General features: G+C 34.6%; 1 long non-coding RNA gene across 7 annotated transcripts in view; it reads left to right on the forward strand.

Moving 5' to 3' along the window:
- The window catches only part of LOC105465074 (uncharacterized), a 234,945-nt gene that overhangs the window by 142,903 nt on the left and 72,772 nt on the right, over positions 1-19,270 (forward strand). For all 7 annotated transcript variants that reach the window (XR_011611745.1, XR_011611740.1, XR_011611741.1 and 4 more), the window contains one exon: positions 15,519-15,582. This is a non-coding gene — a long non-coding RNA (uncharacterized lncRNA). The remainder of the gene's footprint in view (positions 1-15,518; positions 15,583-19,270) is intronic.

The raw sequence follows: 19,270 nt of genomic DNA on the forward strand, positions 1-19,270 counted from the left end.
CTGTAGGTTGCCTTGCCTGTTCACTCTGATGTTAGTTTATTTTGCTGTGCATAAGTTCTTTATTTTAATTAGATCCCATTTGTCAATTTTGGCTTTTGTTGCAATTGCTTTGGTGTTTTCATCATGAAGTCTTTGCTCATGCCTATGTCCTGAATGGTATTGCCTAGGTTGTCTTCTAGTGTTCCAACCCATATGCCTATCAGTGATAGACTGGATAAAGAAAATGTGGTACATGTACACCATGGAATACTCTGCAGCCATTAAAAAATGAGATCATGTGCTTTTTAGGGACATGGATGAAGCTGGAAGCCAACATCCTCAGCAAACTAACACAGGAAAGCAAACACACACCACATACTCACTCATAAGTGGGAGCTGAACAATGAGAACACATGAACACAGGGAGGGAAACAACACACACCAGGGCCTGTTGAGGGGTGGGAGGTGAGGAGAGGGAACTTAGATTGTGGGTCAATAGGTGCAGCAAACCACCATGGTACCTGTATACCTAGGTGACAAACTGGCACGTTCTGCATATGTATCCAGAACTTAAAGTAAAACTAGAAAAAAAAATTGTGAAAAATCATAGAACAATGACATGCAATAGAAACATATTAATTTAAGATACTATAATTTTACATTAACTGTCCAGTATTATTTTATTTTCCAGTCTTTTTATGATCTCTAGTTCAATTTCTCAAAGGCCTTATGAGTTCACAGATCTAAATTAAGAATTACCCATTTGTCCATTAAATCTTTGAAAACTGCATTGTTCAGGTTTCAGTTGAAGTAATGTTACATAAAAATAATCCCAAACTTAGTTATTTGCCACAATACACATTTATTTCCTTCTCATGGATGTGCAAGTAGGCTATAGTTCTGTTAGGCTTGGCTGTGATCAGCTGAAGTCATCTTCTGGATGACATTTGGGTGCAGAACTGCTTCACGTGTCTACCTATAATTTTTATTACTTAACCTGCTATACTTGCTATTATCTCTTGTATAATATTAAATAGAAGTGGTGATAGCAAGTTATCTTTGCATGGTTCACTATCTCAGAGGGATAAAATTCCTTTTTTTTTGCTATTAAGTATAACATCTTTTTTGGGAACTCTATATCAGTAAAAACAAGTTCCTTTCCTCCATAGTTTGCTAAGAGTTTCTATTACAGATGCTGAAATACATGAAGAGCTTTATGGCATATGTTGAAATGGTTTCATCATTTGTTTTCTGCTGATAATATAGTGAATTATATTACATATCATTATGTTTTGATGTTGGACAAAACTAGCACTCATGGAGTAACTCCAGTGTTCATATTTTATATAAATTATAAAATTCAATTTACTATTATTTGAAGTAGAATTTGTGTTAATAATGGGAGATTAGTCTGAAATTTTTGCTCCTTTTCATGTTATTGTCAGATTTTGACATCAAATACATGCTGGCCACATGAAATAAGTTGGAAAGTATTATCTTTCTTCAATGTGTGTATAATAAGCTCTTTTTAAAAATATGTATGTATACGTGTGTGTGTGTGTGTGTGTGTGTGTGTGTGTGTGTTCTGAGGTTTCAGAAGGTGGACATTATTTAATTTTAAAAACTTTGGAAATACTGAAAAGGCAGGCATCTGAGCCTTATGCTCTATTTGTAAAAACATTTTAAATGCAATTTTGATTTCTTTAATAAAATAGGCTTAGATTTTCTTCTATAAAAAGAATAATTGTCAATTTCTCATCAGAAAAAACAACAAACCACAAAGAAATAGAATGGCATGGCACTTTAAACTACTGAAAGAAGAAAAATATCAATTTAAAATTTTATATCTACCAAACCTATCTTTCCAAAATAGAGCTGAAATAAAGACTTTTAAAGTGAACAAGAACTTTCCAGAGTCAAACCCTAACCTTTAAAAAAGCAAAAAAAAAAAAAAAAAAAGAACAAGAACTAAGAGAACTCATTGCCAGAAGTTCTGCCCTACCCAATACTTTAAAACATTATTAAAAATAAGAGGAAATACTATCAAATGGAAACATAGGCCTACATGATGAAAAGAAATGTATATTTTTGACACTGAATATCTAAAAATATACAATATATAAAAAGAAATATATCTTTTAGATATGAAATATCTAAAAGATGATTTTATTTTCTTATTTTAAAATATATATGGCTGTTTAAAGCAAAATAATGACAACATATTATGGAGTTTATAAAATATATTGAAGTTAAATATGTGATAATGATAGCACAAAAGTTGGAAGCAGAACAAATCAACGTATGCTGTTTTAAGTTTCTAAAATTTTGTTGTAATTTCTAAAAAATGCTATATTAACTTGGTGAAAAATTAAGGATGGGCATTATTGATATTTTGAGCTAACAATAAAAATATAAACCAAACACCAATTGGCTAAAATGTTAGTAAATGAGATAGAATTGTAAAAAATAAATGCTTCATTTAATAAAAAGATGACAAGAAATATGAAACAAAGAACACATAGAACAATAAAAATGCAAAGATTGTACACGTAAACCAACAGTATCAAAAATTATTTGAAATATAAATAAAGTAAAACTCTCCCACCCAAAAAAGTACAGCAGAGATTGACAGGTCAAATAAAAAAGCAAGACTCAACTATATGCTATTTCTGAAAGATAAGCTATAAACACAGTACCAAATAGTAAGACATAAAGGAGAAAAAAAGATATACTGTGAAAACTCTAATCGGATTTTAAAGTGACAGGTTTAAATAATTTCAACCATTTGTGTTTTAGAGCAGAAAAAAATTACCATATATAAAGGCATTCATAAAGTAGTAAAATAGCCAACTAATCAAGAGGACATAACTGGTCTAAATGAACACAAATGTAATAACAAAGAATTGAATTATACAATACAAAAACTGAAAGAACTAAAGGAAGAATTAAATCACAATAAGGTGGGAGATTTAAGATATTCTCTTAGCAATTGACAAAACAATTATTTTTATAAAAATCAGTACCTGCTGTCTGTGTGTGTATCAACTTTTATAGAACATTAGATCATTAGAACTGCCATGACATAACAGACTTTTTCCAATGTACATAGAAGGCTCATCGAGGTACTTCATATGCCAGCCTATAAATTAAGCTCGAATACATTTTTTCAAAACGGAAATACATAGCAAATGTTCTTTCAGGAAAAAATGTAATTAAATTTGAAATCAATAAAAAATAAGATACCCAAAAAATTTCCCAATATGTGGAAATTAAGCAACACCCCTACAAATTGTAAATCAGGGAAAGGCATTCTACCTTCACTTCACACCATGAACAGAAATTAATTTTATATAGTTTATAGAATTAAACGAAAGGACCAAACATATAAAACTTCTGGGGAGAAACAACTAGGGTAGACAGAAATGGGTTTTCAGAACAGGGAAAAGAAAACTCACAAGACAAGCGATTGATAAATTTAACTTCTTCTGTGTCACAGAAGAACAGTAATTGAGAGAGTGATAAATTTGGCTTCTTCTGAGAGAGAAGAGGTATATCCTCTATATATGTGTGCATAAAATATATGAGCTATATATTTCTCTCATAGATGTATATAGATTAATATATATGAGATATATGTCTCATGTACATAAGATATATATGAGGTATATAAAGCACATTAGAGTCAAGAAGGTACAATTACATATATATCTCAGATGAGATATATTTCACATATGTGCATCTCATATTTATATCTCATATATATATCATATATTAAAAATACATCTCATATATATATCCCATATCATATATATCTCATATCTCTCATATATATGTCCTATGTTAAATATATATATAAATACATGACAAAGAACTTGTGTTGACACTTTTAGGCTCAAAGAAATGCAAATTAAAACTAAAGAGATATTATTATAAACCCATTCCATATGTATGAAGACTAGAATGCCTAAAATGTAGACGGGCATGACCAAATGCCAACAGTGATATGGAACAAAATACATTTCTTGTAAGTGTAAAATGTTGGAATCATTTGGGAAAACAGCTTGGCAGTAATTCTTAAATTTAAAGGTATGACTACCCTATGTTTGTGATATAGCAATTTCACTTCTAGATCTATAGTTAGAAAATTAAATAAAATACAGTTCACAAAAAAGACTTTTTGACAAAAATCTTCCTAACAGTTTAATTAACGTAGACTCAAAATGAAAATAATTCATCAATTGGAAAATGTATAAACACATTGTTGAAAATTCTAATAATAGCATATTATGACTTAGCAATGAACAGAATAAAGAATAAACTGAACTAATGAGATATTCATAAGCGATTAAATATATCATGAAAATTTCACAGATGTGCCAATCTAAGAAACAACATATCAAAGAATACATACCATATGATACATTTATATGAAGTTCTAGAAAAGACACAACTAATCTATGGTGATAGAAATCAGAGCAGTGGTTGCTTCCAAGAGAGTGGGAGGTAAACAGTGAAGGAGTAGATTACTTTCTTAAGATAAATGTTTCATATCTTAATATACTTCTGGATGACACATGTGTTTAGATTTGTCAAAACTTAGAAAAACTGTATACTTAAACTCTGCGCATTTATTTTACTGTGTGAATATTACAGAAGGAAGACAAAGGAGGAGGGGGTGGGGGTGAGGAGGAAGAGAAGAAGAAATGGTTATCTTTCTGTTGCTTTCCCATCTGTCGTTCAATTTCCTGATTGCATTCCTTCAAATCTTTCTCTCCCATGAACTCTTCCTAATTCTTATGCTTTTAAAAATGTGACCTAGAACCTGCCTTTTAAAAGAATAAAATGCTCTTTTTTTCCCCAGACATGATTATAGATTTAGAATTGTTACCTATTTAATATTGACATGTTTTTTGCTTACTATGCCATTTTATTTTTTAACAAATGGAAGGATATACACAAACATATTTCTTTAACTTCAATCAGAATGTTTACTCGAATTTTAATTTTAATGTTAACTTTTTAAAGCGATTTAAAAAAATAAATAAATAAAAGTCCTTTGACATTCTCTCCAGATTACATTTTAAATCCACAAAAGAAAATCTGTCTCATAATGAAATAATATGTTGATTTTAATAGAAAGTGCTATTGTGGTATTAGAGACCCATATTAATTACTAGAACTTTCAAGCCATTTTTTTTCTTTGTTTTATAATGTCCATCAATCAGGTCTGCCCTAAAAGTGGAAGGATTCCCTGTGTCAGGTAGCCAGTAGATGGGCCGTGACTGTGTTGGGGGAAAGAGATGCAGATTACGTCTTTCCTTTATTCACAGAAGCCCACAAACACATTTCTAAAACAGGGCTCATTATAAAGCTAAATTTAGACAACAAATGATGCACTGGAAGTAGACTAAAGCATTACTGAATTTATAGCAAATATATTTACAAATTTAAGTCAAGTATCTTTCAGTTTAGAGTCAACAAGGTACAATTCAACAAAGTATTATGTAGAATATTATATGAAAGACATGCACTTAAAATAACCCTCGTGAAAGGACAAATACATATTAAACAAGAAAAATAAATTTTAATACTCTCAGATTAAAAAAGAGTGAGACTCTTCCCTCATAGAGTGCTTATTTTAGAAAATCAGTAATTGTATATATTCTTCCTCTACCCATCTGAGATACCTGTAAATCTTTTAAAAAGCTAAGTAAGCGGCCAGGCGCATCCATGACCTCTTTCAGCTAACACCAGAAGATGACATGAATCCTAAAATTTTAAACTTTAATAGGGTCTTAGAAATAATATATTTTTGTTTGGCTGAAAATCTGGGGCTCAGCATGGTTAAATTCTGTAAGAATAAACAGCCTTGAATTTATAGAAGCAATTTTTCTAGACTTGGTTTACAAAATATTTCTCTGCATCACCTTCCTGCCAAGATTTTTTTGAAGTTATATAACTAAATGGCAGTATCTCCAAGCTAAAGAATATAATTTGTATCCATAGGTGGCAAAATCACATAGCAAAAAATATCAGTGAACTTGATTTCAGAGGTCATGGACCTGTTCTGCCTTTATAACTAAGAATTACTGTGGACCTGTGAAGGTAATTTCATCTCATGCGTCTTTATTACTTCATGTGTAAAATAAAACACTGCACCAGAAGTACTTTCCAATTGTATGTTTTTAAAAGCACCCTTGAGATGTTCCAAATTAGTAGAATATCAAAGATTGGGAGAAAACAGCTTAAAGTAATGGAAATATAAGTATAAACTGTAGTGTGATGACTCTTTGTCCAAGTACCATTTCTGGCTAATCAAAGGAATGCTAATTTTCCAATGACTGTTTTGTTATTGTTGTACCCACTCAGATATTAAGCTAAGAACCTAATTATGAGTCTTTTTACAATTTTTTTAAATTTATTATTATTATTATACTTTAAGTTCTAGGGTACATGTGCATAACGTGCAAGTTTGTTACACATGTATACTTGTGCCATGTTGGTATGCTGCACCCATCAACTCGTCATTTACATCAGGTATAACTCCCAATGCAATCCCTCCCCCCTCCCCCCTCCCCATGATAGGCCCCAGTGTGTGATGTTCCCCTTCCCGAGTCCAAGTGATCTCATTGTTCAGTTCCCACCTATGAGTGAGAACATGCGGTGTTTGGTTTTCTGTTCTTGTGATAGTTTGCTGAGAATGATGGTTTCCAGCTGCATCCATGTCCCTACAAAGGACACAAACTCATCCTTTTTTATGGCTGCATAGTATTCCATGGTGTATATGTGCCACATTTTCTTAATCCAATCTGTCACTGATGGATATTTGGGTTGATTCCAAGTCTTTGCTATTGTGAATAGTGCCACAATAAACATACATGTGCATGTGTCTTTATAGCAGCATGATTTATAATCCTTTGGGTATATACCCAGTAATGGGATGGCTGGGTCATATGGTACATCTAGTTCTAGATCCTTGAGGAATCGCCACACTGTCTTCCACAATGGTTGAACTAGTTTACAATCCCACCAACAGTGTAAAAGCGTTCCTATTTCTCCACATCCTCTCCAGCACCTGTTGTTTCCTGACTTTTTAATGATCGCCATTCTAACTGGTGTGAGATGGTATCTCATTGTGGTTTTGATTTGCATTTCTCTGATGGCCAGTGATGATGAGCATTTTTTCATGTGTCTGTTGGCTGTATGAATGTCTTCTTTTGAGAAATGTCTGTTCATATCCTTTGCCCACTTTTTGATGGGGTTGTTTGTTTTTTTCTTTAAATTTGTTTGAGTTCTTTGTAGGTTCTGGATATTAGCCCTTTGTCAGATGAGTAGACTGCATACATTTTCTCCATTCTGTAGGTTGCCTGTTCACTCTGATGGTAATTTCTTTTGCTGTGCAGAAGCTCTTTAGTTTAATTAGATCCCATTTGTCAATTTTGGCTTTTGCTGCCGTTGCTTTTGGTGTTTTAGACATGAAGTCTTTGCCCATGCCTATGTCCTGAATGGTACTACCTAGGTTTTCTTCTAGGGTTTTTATGGTATTAGGTCTAACATTTAAGTCTCTAATCCATCTTGAATTAATTTTCGTATAAGGAGTAAGGAAAGGATCCAGTTTCAGCTTTCTACTTACGGCTAGCCAATTTTCCCAGCACCATTTATTAATTAGGGAACAATTTTTTTTATATATTTGAACTTTGCAATGTTTTTTTGTATCTTAATTTTTCAAGAGAAAGTCACTGAATTTATAAATTAGCATAAGGACATGTGCAGTTGAATATGCTTTTCCATTTTCAATGACTTTTTTGGCGAGTGCATTAAAATACATGGTCTGTGATAGCCCAGGAGCTGCTCAAGAGAGTTAGTGAATCCACGAATTTCTGAAAGGTCATAGGTTGTATTGCTATTCCTTTGACAATCTTTTCTTTCTTACTTTAAATCTGCTCCATAAAAGTCATTATTAGTAGATGCTTACTCAATAGATTCATTTAAACAAATTAGGGTATTCAGATCCAAATTATTTACCATTGTAATTAAAGTCATTTTATCATTAAGATTATCTGATAAAGTTCATTTCATGTAAAGGATAATAATCCCAATAAGAAGACATGTCCAGGAGAGTACAGTTGAAACAAGTCAACTGTACTCTAACTGGATCTAATCCTTTTTGTGTTTTGCCTAATACAACCCAAAGGTATTAATTTGATTGTACTTCTTTTTAGTTAGATTGACTGCTCGATTGTGTTATCTACAGTTTTAAAGACTCATGCACCATAGAATACTCAAGTATCAGTTGCCAAGGGAGGTGCTGTAATGTTAATGTCATACTTTACGTACTTGCTCTATGACATCATAGTATGCTGGACCCATTTTCTTCTTTGTAAACTAAAATATCAACTGTGGTTATTTTTGGGTAGGGGAAGTATGAAGATTCAATTTCTTGTTTTTATTTTTCAATGCAAACATACTACTGTTGTTTGTGCATATGTGTGTGAGTGTGTGCATGTGTGCACAGTATGCCAGTTGGGTAAGAACTTTGTCTCCTTAACTCTCCTGATCCTATAGGGTGAGCTGGCATTACCTTACAAGTCAAGGAACTGGAATCCATGTATCTAAAAAACTACTGTTTTATAAAGCAGGTGTTTTTAGTCCTCAGAAACCTTTCCTAAAAAACTGTTCAAAATGGCATAACAGTTTTGAAAATAAATCTAAAGAGTATTAATTTGTGCTCCATCTTTGAGGACTGTATTGAGGAGTTTATTTCTGGGCGTTGAAAGCAATCTGTCCCTGCATGGCTTCTATTAACAAAGTGCTGTTTAAGAGTATTCCTAATAGTTTTCTATTGTAATAAGACACTAAGGTAACACAAATTTCCAAAAAGAATATGGATTAATTTTGCATATTTTATTAATCGTATTCTTTGGTGGGAAAACAAATCTTCATAGTTTAAAAATATATTCAGTCAACAAAGCCATTCAGAGGAATAAAATGACCATTAAGTAGTGAAAAAATGTGGAAGGTGTGTGACTCACAGTTTCCTAGATAAATTCCACAGATCCTTATGATTTTATTCCTGCAAAAGTCTGAAAGTTAGCATGAGGCTTAGCCACAGACAGAAACATCATTTCAATGACCTAAACCAGCTTTTAGCCAAATAAATAAATTTAAATAAATATTTCACATGTGAATGGAAAATTATCTACACACACCAGAGCTTGTCACCAATGAAAGAGTTATTGCTGTCACAGTGGATCACTCTCAAAAGGGTAGTTATTGTACGTTGGATCAATTCAGAACTTTGAAAAACCTATCTTAAAATGTATAAAAACAGCCTGTTTATACCATCATTTTCCTAAACTGGTATGTCTTCCTAAATATCTGCAGTGTGGAAACAGAAAAATAATATCTATTTGATTATTTAGAACTTACATGTAAAGAGTCTTTTCCATATTGATGTCCTTTTGCCAAATTAAAGGCAGAATTCAGAAAATATATATATTATTTGTTTATATTGTGAAATTGTGCATATATATATGCACTGTCTTCTCATGATAAATATGGAAATTAATTAAATGTATTTAAAGATATGAAATCCTAGAAAATGTGCTTCAGGAACTTTGAAGATGAAGATTTTTCATGATTGAGTGCATTCATTCCTAGGGAAAAGAATTTATACATGTAATCAGGAAGAAAATAAGAATATATACAAATTATACACACTAAATAGTGCTTTTTAGAGGAAGGAAGAACAATAAATATTTGATAAAAATGCAAATATAAAGCCAGGCATGGTGTAATTTCAAAATAATTTTTATACTATGTAGTTCACCTCAAGAATTAGCCTTTTAGCAACCCATCCTCACATTAGGAATGGGGGTACCTGTGGAGGAATTTTAGAAGTAGGGAGAAATGAAATAGATTAAAAGGAATTATTTATTTATGAAAAGTGAGTTACTTTCTGCATTCTCCCCCTCCAAAATAATCTTGTGGGTTAGATTTCTGCTGTTTTACTGCAGAAGGGAATGCCTGATAATTTTCATTGTGTATTAAGTACAATGTTGCAATGTACTTAATTATTTAACTAATTACTCCTGACACAAACAAGTTTTGAATGCTATATGTTTTTATTTTAATAGTGCTTTTGAATTGAAAATAGCGATCTTTATTTAGCTCAGACTCAATGGGTGATGGGAGAGATCATGAATTGTATTTTAAGGCAATGCTGCAATGACCACGTGTAATGTCTGAGATATGGTGGGTGAGTTTCCTTTATGTTTGGTTTTGTTTCAATACTATTAAACCATTAAATTATAATGATGAGTGTGCTAGATGCAAGTTAAATGTTCACACGTGATTAAGTTCCATGTCAAACTATGTCAAATACCTGGTCCGGTAGAAAATGTCAAATATTTCCATTTTAATGAATTTAAAGCCTGAATTTTAAGCTGATATTCTCTTGCCCACTCTCACATACCAAGCCTTATACATGTTTGCTTTAGAACTGCTTTGGGTAAAAGTGCAAACTTAGCTTCTTTAGACTCTGCCGTTTCATTTATAGACCTTACTTTCTCCTCCCTATACATTGCTGGCTCACTCGCTCTCTCTTTCTCTGCCTTTATCTGTCTCCCGCCGTGTCTCTCTCTTTTCCTCTCTCTCTCTCTCCCTACCCCTTCTACATGTCATCTTTTTGTTCTTGAATACAGATGTTAATACACATTTGGTAAAGAGTATTATCATTACTTCGTAATATCTTAAAAAACTATTTCATGGAAAATTTTAAAGTAATACAAGACAACACATATCTAAAATATATCTAAAGATGTATTTCTCTAATGGTAAAGCTGAGATTTAAGAAAACATTTGGTTAGCAACTTCATAATAGACAAAATAAATCTTTAATAGAGAAAACATAATATTTAAAATTCTAGTTCATAAATTATTTAAAATTAAACATTGGTATATCATGTTGAGATTAGGATTATTATTACAGTTGGTTTTTAATGAATTCCTTGGATGGAAAAGTATTAACTAACTAGTACAGAGAACAGAGAAGGTGAATAAATGTTTTTGTTTAATGATGGTGTAATCTCAAATTTTTGTGAGGTAATTGAAAATTGAGTCATCTTCACAAGTATTTAAACATAGCCTGAGTTAATGTTAAGCTTAGTATATATGTGTTTGATTAAGATGATTTTGTAAGATAGCCGAGTTCTGAATAATACTCTTTAAGACCTACCTAGTCAACTGCAGTACTTTTCAAAAATTCTCTACATAAGAAAATTTAATGAACATTATTAAAATGCAAATAAACTATGCTGGTCAAGAGATCGAGACCATCTTGGCCAACATGGTGAAACCCCGTCTCCACTAAAAATACAAAAATTAGCTGGGTATGATGGTGCGCGCCTGTAGTCTCAACTACTTGGGAGGCTGAGGCAGGAGAATGGCTTGAACCAGGAGGCGGAGATTGCAGTGAGCCAAGATTGTGCCACTGCACTCCAGCCTGGTGACAGAGTGAGACTCTGTTTAAAATAATAATGACAATAATAATAATAATAATAATAATAATAATAATAAAATAATCTATGCTAATCACCCAGTGTAAAACAAATGCTCAATAATTAAAGTTTAGTTATTTTAAAATACTGTAGAAAAAACACTATAGCTTCTGTAGTCAAGATTTTAAAAAAAGCTATCATCATTGAAAGAGTGCAGCTATTACAGGGAAAATATGAGGAATTGAAAATTATTTAACTTTTAAAAAATGTTTATATTTATTTATTTCAAATATCTGGTCACTTTCCATGTGTAATAAAATGTTTTAAAAATTAAAATAATGTTTTTAACTTTTTTTTTGGTCCCCCAGGCTGGAGTGCAATGGCACACGATCTTGGCTCATGGCAGCCTCTGCCTCCCGGGTTCAAGTGATTCTCCTGCCTCAGCCTCTCCTGAGTAGCTGGGATTACAGGTGCCTGCCATCACACTCGGCTAATTTTTGTATTTTTAGTAGAGACGGGGTTTCACCATGTTGGCCAGGCTGGTCTTGAATTCCTGACTCCAGGTGATCTGCCTGCATCCCAAAGTACTGGGATTACAGGTGTGAGCTACTGCACCCAGCCTTAAATTCTTATGCAAACTTGATATTTTTAAATTTTGTATAATCATTTGTTTTCTTGGTCAATGTATTTTCATTTAGAGAATATATATAAATGGAACATTAATATATCACTAATTACATTACTAATACACAAAATAATTTTATTGCCTTTTATTTTTAAATAGAAATGCATCCCAGTTACGTAGGGCTCACCTGTAGCCCCAGCTACTCAGAAGGCTGAAGATCACTTGAGCCCAGGAATTTGAATCAAGCCTGGGCAATATATAGCAAGACCTCATCTCTACAAAACACTAAAAATTAAAAAATTAAATATTAATCCTCATGATATTTCTATGTACATTATTTTAAAACAACATCGGTGTTATGTGGGTTATTTAATAAGATTTCATTGGTGGTAATAATTATTAAACCTTACTATAAAAATCAATAACAAACACAATGTATATCAAAACTAAAACAAGTATAATCCTCACATCTTCTCAGTACAGTAAGGAGACAAAGACATGAGAGTTAAAATAATGGACCATGATGTACCTAGCACTTCTCAGTGTTCATTGTTTCTCTCAGATCTGTAAAATCCAGAAATTTTGAGATGCTGAAGTTACTAATAATTTTAACTTCGAATTCTTTTACCTTCCATGCCAAATTATTGAGTCAAGATAACAACAGCAATGAGCATGGCTAACGATTATTGAGTGCTTATCATGTAATATTACTTATTTAAGTAATTCACATGACTTAATTGATTTAATCCCCCAAATACTCCTATTCTTAGATATTATTATTTTATGGATTAGAAAACTAAGGTACAAAATTATTTAAAATAAATTTTTGTGTACACTCGACGCATAGTAATTGTACATACTTATGGGGTAAATATGATGTTTCAATGCATGTGTACATAACATAACAATCAGGATAATTACTGTATCCATACATCTCAGTCCATTTGTGTTTCTATAAAGGAATATCTGAGGCTTGGTAATTTATAAGGAAAAAAGGCTTGACTTCCAAGTCTGGTGTCTGGAAGTGTTAAGATTGGACATCTGCATCTGGCAAGGGCCACAGGCTGCTTTCTCTCTTGGTGGAAGGGGATGGAGAGCTAGAGCCACCCTGTGCAGAGATCCAATGGCAAGAAAGAAAGAGTGGTGGAGGAGGTGTCAACCTCATTTTAACTGTCTTACTAACAGAGCAAGAACTCACTACTTTTACGAAAGCACCAAGCCATTCTTGAGGCACTCACCCCCATACCTCCGAATATCTCTCATTAGGTTCCACCTTCAACGTTGGGGATCAAATTTCAACATGAGGTCTGGAGGGGTCAGAAAATAGCACCATCATTTTAAACATTTATTATTTATCTGTGATGACAGCATTCAAAATGTTCTCTTCTGGCTACCTTGAGAGGGATTTGTCCAAGTGCTTGCCTGGGAAATTATGATTTACAGAAGTCCTGCCAGAGACACTGTTTTAGCCAGAGTTAAAATTGAATTTCAAAATTACTAATCGTATGGCGTAGAAATCAACAAACTATGGCCTGTTGGTTAAATCTGGTCTGCTGCCTGTGTTTGTACAATCCACGAATTAAAAATTGTTGAAAAATAAAGGGAAATATCGTATGCCATGTAAAAATTTTAAGGAATTAATATTTCACTGTGTATAAATAGACTATTCCTTTATCTCTCACCTATGGCTTCTTTCACACTGGAGTTGACTAATTGTCAGCTACCAAACTACTACTCAACTGGAGTTGAGTAGTTGCACCAGAAAATATAATACCCACAAAGTTAATATATTTACCATCTAGTTGTTCCCAGATAAATGTTTGGTTACCCCAGCACAGAGAATGCATTAGCAAAGATAATTTGGAATATATCAAAAATGTCTGGACCAGGTGGCTCTTAACAATAACCTGACATAATTAATTGTAAAACAAATGTGACAAATAGCAATGCTATACATGGAGAAGTTAAACTCATAGAGAAAGACAGGATCCCTATGATGAGTTGAGAAATGAATGAGGAGATGTTACACATGGAGTGATGACTACATGTATTGTCCTTTTCCCCTTTTCCAAACCTCCAAAATTTATGAGAGCATAAATCCAGACAGAGAAAAAGAATGAGAGAAGACAAGAGCAGATAAGAATCAACAAAATTTTTGTAAATGGAAAGTGGATGCATAAGTTTTAACTCCATAAAGCAGATCTATCACTCTGTTGCCAAAATCCTCTTTTGATAACTCAACTTCCAGAATTTATCTGGACAAACTGAACAGTGCTGGATGAGACCTATAGCTATTGACATCATTATTTACTAATGAATCACCCAGTGCCCATTCAATCACCCGATAATGAAGCACATAGGTCAATAATCTTTGGATGGATGTTCTCCTCAGTCTGTCTGGGGTCTCGTCCAGGTTGATTTTCTTCTTCCATCTCCACCACTTAAATGTTTCTCTGCCCACTTTTGTGCTCCAATGCTGCACACGAGGCTCCCTCTTTGTGTGAATGCATTTCTGACTCTGATCAGGCTCTGACATCAAATTCTGACCTGTTAAACTTGTTCTGAAGGAACTCCACGTGCTACGTCCATGAAAAATCTGAGAAGGCACAAGCAAGGTGACCATATTTTAGCATGATTATTGTTATCACATAACTTCACCTCTTCTGCCCTCACTGAGAATTTCCTAAGTAATGTTACCTTAAAAGAAAAACATTATGAGTCTGACTTACTGATAAGGCTGCACAGTATGACAGCATCAGCTGAGAGTGAATTTTTAGAATTATGATTTTAATGTCCTGAAAAATAATGGGGAGGAGTCCTCCCTGTGGGCCTAACTCAAGTAGTAAGTCTCATTTTAATGGAAAGCAATATAGCTTGAGTTAAGGACCTGTACTCATTAATGAACAGTGACAAAATTATTGGCTACATTGATGGAGAACAGGATGGGGACTTGGAAGCAATGTAAACAGAAATTTGGGAAAAGATTTCCTGAAGGGATGAGTATGGGCCCGGAGAATGGGAATATATGTATCCCTTGTGAATAGTCATAAAAGGGCCTCATTTCAGATGATATTCCCTGTAATCAAGAGGACATGGTGGTTTTCCCTTTATGATCTATAACCTTTAGTATCTTTACTGTCTACACCTCTACTTGATTAATGAACACATGAATACAATGACAATGATGGCATATCAGGTTGGACTTACATGGGCTCAACAACATGTGATATGGTTTGGCTGTGTCCCCGCTGAAATCTCATCTTGAATTGTGGTTCTCCTAAGCCCCAGGTGTCATGTGAGAGGCCCTGTGGGAGGTAATTTATTATGGGGGTAGTTACCCTAATGCTGTTCTTGTGATAGGGAGTGAGTTCTCACAAGATTTGATGGTTTAATAAGGGGCCTTTTCCTCTTTTCAGGGGCATTTCTCCTTCCTGCTGCCCTGTGAAGAAGGATGTATTTGCTTCCCTTTCTGCCATGATTGTAAGTTTCATGAGGCCTCCCTAGCCATCCTGAACTGTGAGTCAGTTAAACCTCTTTCCTTTGCAAATTACCCAGTCTCTGGTATGACTTTATTAGCAGCATGAGAATGGACTAATACAGTAAATTGGTACTGGGTAGTGGGGTGCTGCTGCAAAGATACCTGAAAATGTAGAAGCGATTTGGAACTGGGTAACAGGCAGAGGTTGGAACAGTTTGGAGGGCTCAGAAGAAAACAGGAAGATATGGGAAAGTTTGGAACTTCCTAGAGACTTGTTGAATGGCTTTGACCAAAGTAGTGATAGTGACATGGACAATGAAATCCAGGGTGAGGTGATCTCAGATGGAGATGAGGAACTTGTTGGGAACTAAAATAAAGGTGATTTTTGCTATGTTTTAACAAAGAGACTGGTGGCATATTGCCCCTGCCCTAGAGATCTTTGGTGCTTTGAACTTGAGATACATGATTTAGGGTACCTGGCAGAAGAAATTTCTAAGCGGCAAAGCATTCAAAAGGAAGCAGACCATACAAGTTTGGAAAGTTTGCAGCCTGATGATATGATAGAAAAGAAAAACTCATATTCTGGGGAGAAATGCAAGCCAGCTGCAGCATAAGTTATGGTAAGTCAAATGTTAATCACCAAGACAATGGGGAAAATGTCTCCAGGGCATGTCAGGAACCTTCATGGGAGCCCCTCTCATCATAGACCTGGAGGCTAGGAGGGAAAAATTGTCGTGTGGACCTGGCCCAGGGTCCCCCTGCTGTGTGCAGCCTAGAGACTTAGTGTCCTGGATCCCAGTTGCTTCAGTTATTGCCATGGCTAAAAGGGGCTAATGTAAATCTCAGGCCATTGCTTCAGAGGGTACAAACCTCAAGCCATGGTGGTTTTCACGTGGTGTTGAGACTGGGTACACAGATGTCAAGAACTGAGGTTTGGGAACGTCTGCCTAGATTTCAGAGGAGGTACAGAAATACCTGAATGTCCAGGCAGAAGTTTGTTGCAGGGGCAGAGCCCTCCTAGAGAACCTCTGCTAGGGCATTATAGAAGGGAAATGTGAAGTCAGAGGAGCTATATGGAGTCCCCACTAGGGCACTGCCTGGTGAAGCTGTGAGAAGAGGGTCACTAACCTCCAGACCTCAGAATACCGGATCACTGAACGCTTGCAACATGAGCCTGGAAAAGCCACAGACACTCAATGACAGCCCATGAAGCAGCTGGGATGGGGCTATATCCTGCAAAGCCACAAGGGCAGAGCTGTCCAAAGGCCCTGAGAGCCCACTTCTAGCATTTGTGTAACCTGGATGTCAGACACGGAGTCAAAGGAGGTCATTTTGGAACTTTAATGACTGCCCCATTGGACTTTGACTTGCATGCGGCCTGTAGCCCCTTTGTTTTGGCGAATTTCTCCCATTTGGAAGGAGTGCATTTACCCAATGCGTATACCACATTGTCACATTTTTAGGGACAAGATAGGAAGTCATTAGCTTGCTTTTGATTTTACAGGCTCATAGGCAGAAGGGACTTACCTTGTGTCAGATGAGACTTCGGACTTGGACTTTTGAGTTAATGCTAGAATTTGTTAAAACTTGGGGGGACTTTTGGAAAGGATGATTGTGTTTTACAATGTGACAGCATGAGATTAGGGAGGGGCAAGAGTGGAATGATATGGTTTGGCTGTGTCTCCACCCAAATCTCTTCTTGAATTGTAGTTCCTATAATCCCCATGTGTCATGGGAGAGACAGAGTGGGAGATAATTTAATCATGGGAGCAGTTACCCTCATGCTGTTGTCATGATAATGAGTGAGTTCTCATGAGATCTGATGGTTTTATGAGACTTCCCCCTTTTGCTTGGCATTTCTTCCTGCTATCTTGTGAAGAAGGACATGGTTGCTTCCCCTACTACCATGATTGTAAATTTCCTGAGGCCTCCCCAGCCATGCTGAACTGTGAGTCAACTAACCTCTTTCCTTTGTTAATTACCCAGTCTCAGGTATGTCTTTATTAATACTGTGAGAATGGATTAATATACAACATGAAACTTTTTTTTTTGGTCACAGAAACATCCTGTTTAATGCCCCTTATGAGACCTCAGTTTGATAGAACTAGTAAATACTGACCTTGAGTTATTCTATCATGACTCAAGAGATCACTCAATTACTAAATATCTCATAAACCATCATTGTATCACAAAATATTTCTTCTGACCAAAGGAATTCACTTTTCAGGGAAATAATAAGTGGAAGTTCCGCATGGTACGCTTTGGTACTATCATTCTAGGACCTAGCCTAGCCCATCTCTCTACCCCATTATCCAGAAGCCAATAATACATATTCCATTAGGGGGTCAGGTCTGAGCCAATACTTTTTAAGTCTGGGACATTGATTTGGGATCTCACAAATGTTATCCAGAAACTTTTACTTCCAGACATATCAAAAGGGTTCAGGATTTTAAAGGGTGGAAACATGAAGAGTAATTGTCACTATTCACATAATAATTAATTCATGAAAATTTTCAGTGTCAGTTTGTCATTTTTTTTTTTACTCTATGCTGTACTTATTCAAAGAAGTTAATATTTAAAAAAAATTCTACCACCAAACAAAGTAGGTCCACTGAATTGAAAGTTGAAATTCGTGCCTTATATTTTCTCTGTTTTATTACACTGGGTTAAACCATTAGAAAATGTTTATGTATTGGTTTTCAGTGACCATCACTACAATCAAGATGAAACCATGTGTCTGAAGCATAATGGAGAATAAAGGGGTAGGATGGCACCCCGGGAAACTATTTGAAAGTATATGCGCAGTGTTAAGGATAAACAAAGACTCACATTTCTCAATCATGAAGATTTGACTCTACATTATGAACACAGAGCCCTCAAAATGGGGGTACTAGACAAATGCAAAATAAATATGAAATAGATATTTCAGGATGGTAATCATAAATACCAAATATGGCCTCTAAACATTTTCAGAAGTAAGAACTGTAGGCTAACCTTGCATTTTTTCACTCCTTGGTGAAATCTTCAAATGTCTAGTTGTTTTAACTAATTGACTTATAATTTCTTCATTCATTTGCACCCAATCCAATAGATAATATGCATATATTTATGACTAAATATTTAAAGATAAGAATAAAAAATATGATTTTTTTATTGCATCTATTTGATTCTTCTCTCTTTTCTTCTTTGTTAGTCTTGCTAGTGGTCTATCAATTTTGTTGATCTATTCAAAAAACCAGCTCCTGGATTCATTGATTTTGTGAAGGGTTTTTTGTGTCTCTATCTCCTTCAATTCTGCTCTGATCTTAGTTATTTCTTGCCTTCTGCTAGCTTTTGAATGTGTTTGCTCTTGCTTCTCTGATTCTTTTAATTGTGATGTTAGGATGTCAATTTTAGATCTTTCCAGCTTTCTCTTGTGGGCATTTAGTGCTATAAATTTCCCTCTGCACACTGCTTTAAATGTGTCCTAGAGATTCTGGTATGTTGTATCTTTGTTCTCATTGATTTGAAAGAACATCTTTATTTCTGCCTTCATTTTGTTATGTACCCGGTAGTCATTCAGGAGCAAGTTGTTCAGTTTCCATGTAGTTGAGCAGTTTTGAGTTTCTTTTTATCATTATTATTATTATTATTATACTTTAAGTTCTAGGGTACATGTGCACAACGTGCAGGCTTGTTATATATGTATAC

This window comes from Macaca nemestrina, chromosome 13, assembly GCF_043159975.1.
Source record: "Macaca nemestrina isolate mMacNem1 chromosome 13, mMacNem.hap1, whole genome shotgun sequence".
NCBI classification, from domain to species: Eukaryota; Metazoa; Chordata; class Mammalia; order Primates; family Cercopithecidae; genus Macaca; species Macaca nemestrina.